General features: G+C 44.9%; 1 protein-coding gene across 1 annotated transcript in view; it reads left to right on the top strand.

The window, feature by feature from the left end:
- The first annotated feature begins 4,579 nt into the window (after nucleotides 1–4,579).
- pln (phospholamban) overlaps nucleotides 4,580–10,000 on the top strand; it is an 18,364-nt gene continuing 12,943 nt past the window's right edge. The window contains exon 1 of the mRNA XM_055165930.1: nucleotides 4,580–4,647. The gene's annotated coding sequence lies outside the window, so the exon portion shown is untranslated. The remainder of the gene's footprint in view (nucleotides 4,648–10,000) is intronic.

Here is a 10,000-nt window from a genome sequence, read left to right on the forward strand (position 1 = left end):
TCTCTCCCCCCTCTTCTCTCTCTTGTCCCTCTCTCTTCTTCTCTCTCTCTTCTTCGCTCTCTCTCTCCCCCCTCTTCTCTCTCTTGTCCCTCTCTTCTTCTCTTCTTCCTCTCTTCTTCTCTCTCTCTCTCCCCCCTCTTCTCTCTTGTCCCTCTCTCTTCTTCTCTCTCTCTTTCTCTTCTCTTGTCTTCTCTCTCTTCTTCTCTCCCCTCTCTCTCTTCTCTCTTTTCCTTTTCCCTCTCCCTTCTTCTCTCTCCAACCCCCTCTCTTCTTCTCTTCTCCCTCTCTTTTTCTCTTCTCTCTCTCTTCTCCCTCTCTCTTCTTCTCTCTCTCTTCTTCTCTCTCTCTTCTCACTCTCTCTTCTTCTCTCTCTCTCCCCCCTCTTCTCTCTCTTCTTCTCTCTTTCTCTTCTCTCTTTTTCTCTCTCTTCTTCTTCTCTCTTTCTCTTCTCTCTCCTCTCCCTCTCTCTTGTCCCTCTCTCTCTTTCTCTTCTCTCTCTTCTCTTTCTCCCCCTCTCCCTCCTCTCTCTCTACCCTTCCTTCTCTCTCTCTTTTCCTTCTCTATTCTTCTCTCTCTCACCCCCCTCTCTCTCTGTGTGTTTTTGTCCAGTAGAATCATTTCATTTTTTCCCTCCCTCCCTCCCTCCCTCCCTCCCTCTCCTCTCCTCTCCTCTGCTCTCTGTTTCTCTCTGTTTCTCTCTCTCCGTCTCTTGGAGCGATAGATCCTTAAATGGAGAAAATCGTCTCGTGTTTCACTTCGGCCTCAGATCAGAGGATTAAAGTCGCACAATCACAAATCAGACGCACAAACACACGACGAAACAACGACAACTGTGTTCAGACTCACACACTCACATCACACCGGGGCCACGCTAACCGCACGCACTGCTCTGTCTGACCATCTGTTACACTTGAAGTTTATGGATTTTTTTGAACAAAATCTGACCAGAAAGAACCGATTATCTGAACGACAACGACAACAATGACAACAACAAAAAAACAACAACAATGACAACAACAACGACAACAACAAAAAAACAACAACAATGACAACAACAACAACGACAACAACAACGACACAAACAACAACCACAACAAAAACACCGACAACAACAACAACCACAATGACAACAACAACGACAACCACAACCACAACAAAACAACAACCACAACAACAATAACAACAACCACAACAACAACAAAAACACCGACAACAACCACAACAACGACAACCACAACCACGACAACCACAACCACAAAAACAACAACGACAACAACAACAAAAAAACAACAACGATAACAACAACAACCACAACAACAAAAAAAACAACAACCACAACAAAAACACCGACAACAACAACAACCACAATGACAACAACAACGACAACCACAAAAACAACAACCACAACAACAAAAAAACAACAACCACAACAAAAACACCGACAACAACAACAACCACAATGACAACAACAACGACAACCACAACCACAAAAACAACAACGACAACAACGACAACAACAACAACAAAAAAACAACGACAACAACAACAACAACAACAACAACCACAACCACAAAAACAACAACGACAACAACAACCACAACCACAAAAACAACAACGACAACAATGACAACAACAACAACAAAAAAACAACAACGACACAAACAACAACAACAACGACAACAAGTCCGAGACAAGACTGAGTCCAAGAGCCTTTAAGACAAGACTGAGTCTGAGCCCCTCCAAGACCGAGACAAGACCAAGTCCAGGCTCGGTTGAGTCCAAGACAAGACTAGAACCAAACACCATCGAAACAGAGAAAAGACCGCAAAAAAAACAGTCCCAAGGCCAAGCTGGAGACCAAGACCTCCACAAACCTGTTCTGAAATACACTAATCTAGGATTAGTTCAAAGTTTTGATTTCAGTTTTTTCTTAAACAGTAAATATTAAAAGTTTTAAAGTGTTTGTGTTTGTGTTTCTATGAGAACCGCTCGTCTCTCGTGTGTTTACTTCTGATCTCTGGTCATTTCTGGGCCAAACACAAAAGTTATTTTTACTTTTCCGACTGGAGAGATTTGACCCTTTTACAGGAAACACTCCAAACTGAAACACTCCAAACTGAAACACTCCAAACTGAAACACTCCAAACTGAAACACTCCAAACTGAAACACTCCAAACTGAAACACTCCAAACTGAAAACTGAAAAACTGAAAACTCATCAGGACAAACACACAGACCGAAGAAAGAACAGGAGGAGTAGTAGTAGTAGTAGTAGTAGTTAGTAGTATGGTAGTAGTATTAGTAGTATAGTAGTAGTAGTATTAGCAGTAGTATTAGTAGTAGTATTTGCAGTAGTATTATCAGTATTAGTAGTATTAGTATTAGCAGTAGTAGTATTAGTGTGAGTATAAGTGGTAGTATTTGCAGTAGTATTAGTGGTAGTAGTATAAGCAGTAGTAGTATTAGTGGTAGTATTAGTGTGAGTACAATACAGGTTTGGTATCTTGTCTGGTGTATTGTCACCACGGCGATTAAAAGTGCAGTATTTTTAGAGTACATTTGGCGTTTGTATTTATAGAAGTATCAGCTGTTGTAGTTTGTGCCCGGATCAAACCAAAACAATAGACACACACGCCCAGTACCACAGCCCCGTACTAATACTGCAGTACCACAGCCTGTACTAATACTGCAGTACCACAGCCCCGTACTAATACTGCAGTACCACAGCCCCGTACTAATACTGCAGTACCACAGCCCCGTACTAATACTGCAGTACCACAGCCTGTACTAATACTGCAGTACCACAGCCCCGTACTAATACTGCAGTACCACAGCCTGTACTAATACTGCAGTACCACAGCCCCGTACTAATACTGCAGTACCACAGCCCGTAACTAATACTGCAGTACCACAGCCCCGTACTAATACTGCAGTACCACAGCCCAGTACTAATACTGCAGTACCACAGCCCCGAGTCGAGCACTCATGCCTCACAGCAAGATGGTTCCAGGTTTGATCCCTGGTCTTTCCTGTGTGGAGTTTGTGTGTTTCTCTGTGTGTTGGTGAGTTTCCTCTAGTTTCTCCGGTTTCCTCGTTAAACCAAAACCAGCTCCACGTCTCCAGGAAGAAGAGCTGAGAGATAAAGTCAATTAAACACGATCAATCAATGAATCTGCCCGAGACGACAGACGAACATCAACTCTGGAGACAAACATGAACCTGAACAAACATGTGTCCATGTCTCATTAAAGAAAGAAACTAAACAAGTAGTAGAAGTAGAAGTAGTAGTCGCAGTAGCAGGAGTCTGTGGGGGGTCCTGGTTTAGTCCTGGTTTAGTCCTGGTTTAGTCCTGGTTTAGTCCTGGTTTAGTCCTGGTTTAGACCTGGTTTAGACCTGGTTTAGACCTGGTTTAGTCCTGGTTTAGTCCTGGTTCTGGTTTAGTCCTGCAGCCCGGGGGTTTGTTGAGCCCAGGTTTATATCATAAACACTGAGTCCCAGTGGCTCCAACTGGAGTTGGTCTGAAAGCAACAGAGCCTCAGACAGAGCAGTGCCTACAGTTAGCACCACCCCCCCAGTGAGTTAAAGCGACAACATGCAAGTTTATTTAGAATTTTTCACCAGTGGCAGAAGTGAAACCTGTTCCCTCCTCACCTGACTCCTCCCCTTTCCCTCACCTGATTCCCTCACCTGACCCTCCTCCCTTCACCTGTCTCCTCCTCCTCTTCACCTGACTCCTCCTCCCTCCTCCTCCTCTTCACCTGACTCCTCCTTCCTTCCCTCACCTGACTCCTCCTCCTCCTCTTCACCTGTCTCCTCCTCCTCCTCCTCCTTCCCTCACCTGACTCCTCCTCCCTTCCTCACTCCTCCTCCTCCTCACCTGACTCCTCCTCCTCCTTCACCTGTCTCCTCCTCCTCTTCACCTGACTCCTCCTCTTCCTCTTCACCTGACCCCTCCCTCCTCTTCACCTGACCCTCCTCTTCTGACTCCTCCTCCTCTTCACCTGACTCCTCCTCCTCCCCTTCACCTGACTCCTCCTCCTCCCTCACCTGACTCCTCCTCCTCCCTCGCCTAATTTTTCACCAAAAATTTCAACTTAAAACTTTCGAACAGAAATAACTTAAAATCTGATCAAACTCAGAGCCCTATATTTTCTAGAGTCAATATTTGATTCCCCTCCTCTCTCTTTCCTTCTGTTTCTCTCTCTCTTTCTCTCGGTAATTTGTTCTAAATAAACCAGGGACGGCCCCATCTCCTCCTCTCTCCTCCCTCTCCTCTCTCTCTCTCCTCTCTCCCTCCTCTCTCTCCTCTCTCCTCTCTCTCTCTCCTCTCCTCCTCTCTCTCTCTCTCCTCCTCTCTCTCCTCTCTCCTCCTCTCTCTCTCCTCCTCTCTCTTCCTCTCCTCTTCTCTCTCTTTCCTTCTGTTTCTCTCTCTCTTTCTCTCGGTAATTTGTTCTAAATAAACCAGGGACGGCCCCATCTCTCCTCCTCTCCTCCCTCTCTCCTCTCCTCTCCTCTCTCCTCCCTCTCTCCTCTCCTCCTCTCTTCCTCTCCTCCTCTTCTCTCTCTCCTTCATTCGCTCTCATCCGCACAGAAGAGCTGCTGCATTTCTCACATTTCTACACTTAATCTCGTCCGTCCACATCACAAGGTAAGAACCTTTATTTTCACCATTTACACCAAAAACCACGTGTTTCTGCTCTAATGTTTCCTTCACGGACGAGACTTTAGTTTAAGACTTTTTTATAAAACTTACAAACGTTTGTAGAAGATCCGGAGCTGGAAAAACCTGCTGGATTATTGTGGATTTAAATGGCGTTAAATCAAGTGAGTGTGAAATGCATTCATGACCAAATAAGGAACAGGAACTAAGCCAGGACCAAAGACGGACTAATCCAGGACTTAACCGGGACTAAACGGGGTCCAACAAGGTCGACACATCAACACACACAAAAACAGGTTTAATACAGAGGAAAAGCAGGTCCAAAACAGGTCTAAACCAGGACTAAAAGGTCTAAACCAGGACTAAACCAGGTCTAAACCAGGTCTAAACCAGGAAACAGGTAAACAGGACTAAACCAGGTCTAAACCAGGACTAAACCAGGTCTAAACCAGGTCTAAAAACCAGGTCTAAACCAGGTCTAAACCAGGTCTAAACCAGGTCTAAACCAGGACTAAACCAGTCTAAACCAGGACTAAACCAGGACTAAACGGGGTCCAACAAGGTCGACACATCAACACACACTAAACAGGACTAAACCAGGTCCAAAACCAGGAAACTAAACCAGGACTAAAACCAGGTCTAAAACCAGGACTAAACCAGGACTAAACCAGGTCTAAACCAGGACTAAACCAGGACAAAACCAGGAAACCAGGACTAAACCAGGACTAAACCAGGTCTAAACCAGGACTAAACCAGGTCTAAACCAGGTCTAAACCAGGACTAAACCAGGACTAAACCAGGACTAAACCAGGTCTAAACCAGGTCTAAACCAGGACTAAACCAGGTCTAAACCAGGACTAAACCAGGTCCAAAACCAGGACTAAAACCAGGACTAAACCAGGTACTAAACCAGGACTAAACCAGGACTAAACACTAAACCAGGACTAAACCAGGTCCAAAACAGGACTAAAACCAGGACAAACCAGGTCTAAACCAGGTCTAAACCAGGTCTAAACCAGGACTAAACCAGGTCTAAACCAGGACTAAAACAGGACTAAACCAGGACTAAACCAGGACTAAACCAGGTCTAAACCAGGGACTAAACCAGGTCTAAAACCAGGACTAAAACAGGACTAAACAAGGTCTAAACCAGGTCTAAACCAGGACTAAAACCAGGTCTAAACCAGGTCCAAAACAGGACTAAACCAGGACTAAAACAGGACTAAACCAGGACTAAACCAGGAGGTCTAAAACCAGGTCTAAACCAGGACTAAACCAGGTCTAAACCAGGACTAAACCAGGACTAAACCAGGACAAAACCAGGACAAAACCAGGACTAAACCAGGTCTAAACCAGGACAAAACCAGGTCTAAACCAGGTCCAAAACAGGACTAAACCAGGACTAAAACAGGTCTAAACCAGGTCCAAAACAGGACTAAACCAGGACTAAACCAGGTCTAAACCAGGACTAAACCAGGACTAAACCAGGACTAAACCAGGATTAAACCAGGACTAAACCAGGACTAAACCAGGACTAAACCAGGACTAAACCAGGACTAAACCAGGATTAAACCAGGACTAAACCAGGATTAAACCAGGACTAAACCAGGATTAAACCAGGACTAAAAATGACTCGACAAAATAAAAACAAGCATCTAAAAAATTCATGAATGAACCAGAACTGAACCAGGTCTAAACGAGGAGCAAACCAGAGAAAACAGGACTAAACCAGGACTAAATCAGGACCAGGACTAAACCAGGACTAAATCAGGACTAAACAAACCAGGGTCAAATCACAACTGAACCAAGACTAAGGTAGAACTAAACCAGGACTAAACCAGGTCTAACTCAAGATAAGATTAGGACTAAACCAGGTCTAAACTAGGGCTACACAAGAACTAGACAATGACTAAAACCAGGACTAATCAAGACCAAAACAGGTCTAATCCAGGACAAAACGAAGTGTAAAACAGAACTAAACCAGGACTAAACCAGGTCTAAACCTGAGGTAAACCAAGGACTAAACCAGAACCAAACCAGGACTAAACTTGGTCTAAACCAGGTCTAAATCAGGTCTAAACTAGGACTAATCGAGGACAAAACCAGGGGCAAGACAAGACTAAACTATGAACAAAACAGAACTAAACCAGGACTAAAACAGGTCTAAACCAGGACTAAACCAGGACTAAACCAGGACTAAAACAGGACTAAACCAGAGCTAAACCAAGGACTAAACTAGGACTAAACCTTGACCAACACAGAACTAAATCAAGGTCTTGGTCTTGGTCTAAACTTGATCAAAACCAGGACTAAGCATGGACAAAACCAGGACAAAACCCTGACCAAAACAGAACTAAACCAGGACTAAACCAGGACTAAACCAGGACTAAACTAGGACTAAAACAGGTCTAAACCAGAGCTAAACCAAGGACTAAACCAGGACTAAATGAAGTCTAATCCAGAACTAAACCAGGACTAAACCTTGACCAACAATGAACTAAATCAAGGTCTTGGTCTTGGTCTAAACTTGGTCTAAACCAAGACTAAGAGAGGACTAAACCAGGGGCAAAGCAGGACTAAACCCTGACCAAAACAGAACTAAACCCGGTCTAAACCCGGTCTAAACCCGGTCTAAACCCGGTCTAAACCGGTCTAAACCCGGTCTAAACCCAGTCTAAACCCGGTCTAAACCCAGTCTAAAACCCGGTCTAAACAGTCTAACCCGGTCTAAACCGGTCTAAAGTCTAAACCCGGTCTAAAACCGGTCTAAACCCAGTCTAAACCCGGTCTAAACCCGGTCTAAACCCGGTCTAAACCCGGTCTAAACCCAGTCTAAACCCGGTCTAAACCCGGTCTAAACCCGGTCTAACCCAGTCTAAACCCGTCTAAACCCGTCTAAACCGTCTAAACCCGGTCTAAACCCAGTCTAAACCCGGTCTAAACCCAGTCTAAACCCAGTCTAAACCCGGTCTAAACCCAGTCTAAACCCGGTCTAAACCCGGTCTAAACCCAGTCTAAACCCGGTCTAAACCCGGTCTAAATCCAGTCTAAACCCGGTCTAAACCCGGTCCTAAACCCGGTCTAAACCCGTCTAAACCCGTCTAAACCAGTCTAAACCCGGTCTAAACCCGGTCTAAACCCAGTCTAAACCCGGGTCTAAACCCGGTCTAAACCCGGTCTAAACCCGGTCTAAACCCGGGTCTAAACCCGGTCTAAACCCAGTCTAAACCCGGTCTAAACCCGGTCTAAACCAGTCTAAAACCCAGTCTAAACCCGGTCTAAAACCCGGTCTAAAACCCGGTCTAAAAACCCGGTCTAAACCCGGTCTAAACCCAGTCTAAACCCGGTCTAAACCCGGTCTAAACCCGGTCTAAACCCAGTCTAAACCCGTCTAAACCCGGTCTAAACCCGGTCTAAACCCAGTCTAAACCCGGTCTAAACCCGTCTAAACCCGGTCCAGTCTAAACCCGGTCTAAACCCGGTCTAAACCCGGTCTAAACCCGGTCTAAACCCAGTCTAAACCCAGTCTAAACCCGTCTAAACCCGGTCTAAACCCAGTCTAAACCCGTCTAAAACCCGGTCTAAACCCGGTCTAAACCCGGTCTAAACCCAGTCTAAACCCGGTCTAAACCCGGTCTAAACCCGGTCTAAACCCAGTCTAAACCCAGTCTAAACCCGGTCTAAACCCGGTCTAAACCCGGTCTAAACCCGTCTAAACCCAGTCTAAACCCGGTCTAAACCCGGTCTAAACCGGTCTAAACCCAGTCTAAACCCGGTCTAAACCCGGTCTAAACCCGGTCTAAACCCAGTCTAAACCCAGTCTAAACCCGGTCTAAACCCGGTCTAAACCCAGTCTAAACCCAGTCTAAACCCAGTCTAAACCCGTCTAAACCCGGTCTAAACCCGGTCTAAACCCGGTCTAAACCCGGTCTAAACCCAGTCTAAACCCAGTCTAAACCCAGTCTAAACCCGGTCTAAACCCAGTCTAACCCCGGTCTAAAACCCGGTCTAAACCCGGTCTAAACCCGGTCTAAACCCGGTCTAAACCCGGTCTAAACCGGTTGAGCGGGGGACAGTTCTGAGTGTGGGAATGTAAATAGTTTTGGGTGGATCAGGGCGCGAGACGAGGCCCTGGGACCCGGAGCTTTTTCCCCTGAGCCCCGAGTCCAACAGGAAGATTTCCTCTGGGAGACTCCAGACGCTCCGAGCTCCACACGGACGAAAACACTCAACGACAAACACTCCGGACTGTGTGGACGAGCAGGAGGACGTCACAGGGAAGGGCATCTGACACAATTATCAGGTTTAATAAAAGATCAGAAAGATTAAAGAGACGAACAGAGGACAAAAACAAGACTAAACCAGGACTAAAACAGGACAAAAACAAGACTAAACCAGGACTAAACCAGGACTAAAACAGAGGACAAAAACAAGACTAAACCAGGACTAAACAGGACTAAAACAGGACTAAACCAGGACTAAAACAGAGGACAAAAACAAGACTAAACCAGGACTAAAACAGGACAAAAACAAGACTAAACCAGGACTAAACCAGGACTAAACCAGGACAAAAACAAGACTAAACCAGGACTAAACCAGACTAAACAGGACTAAAAACAGAGAAACAGAAAAAAAGACTAAACAGGACTAAACCAGGACTAAACCAGGACTAAAACAGAGGACAAAAACAAGACTAAACCAGGACTAAAACAGGACTAAAACAGACTAAACAGGACTAAACCAGGACTAAAACAGACTAAAACAGGACTAAAACAGAGGACAAAAACAAGACTAAACAGGACTAAAAAGACAAAAAGGACTAAAAGGACAAAAACAGGACTAAAACAGGACTAAAAGGACTAAACAGGACTAAACCAGGACTAAACAGGAAAAAAAGACTAAACCAGACTAAAAAAAACAGGACTAAACCAGGACAAACAGGACTAAACAGGTCTAAAAGGACTAAACCAGGACTAAACAAGGACTAAACCAGGACTAAACCAGGACAAAACCAGGATCTAAACCAGGTCTAAACCAGGACTAAACCAGGACTAAACAAGGACTAAACCAGGACTAAACAAGGTCTAAACCAGGTCTAAAACAGGACTAAACCAGGACTAAAACAGGTCTAAACCAGGTCTAAATCTGGATTAAAACAGGACTAAACTAGGTTGTAACAAGGACTAAACCAGGACTCAGTCAGGACTAAACAAGGACAAAACCAGGACAAAACTAGGTCTAAGTCTGGACTAAAGTAGGACTCAACCGGAACTCAACCAGGTCTAATCCAGGACTCAACCAGGACTATTTTGGTTATGTAAAAAATCTGATATTTAAAATT

Source organism: Boleophthalmus pectinirostris, unplaced genomic scaffold (genome assembly GCF_026225935.1).
Source record: "Boleophthalmus pectinirostris isolate CB_2022bp ecotype Guang Dong unplaced genomic scaffold, ASM2622593v1 HiC_scaffold_11, whole genome shotgun sequence".
Classification (NCBI taxonomy): Eukaryota; Metazoa; Chordata; class Actinopteri; order Gobiiformes; family Gobiidae; genus Boleophthalmus; species Boleophthalmus pectinirostris.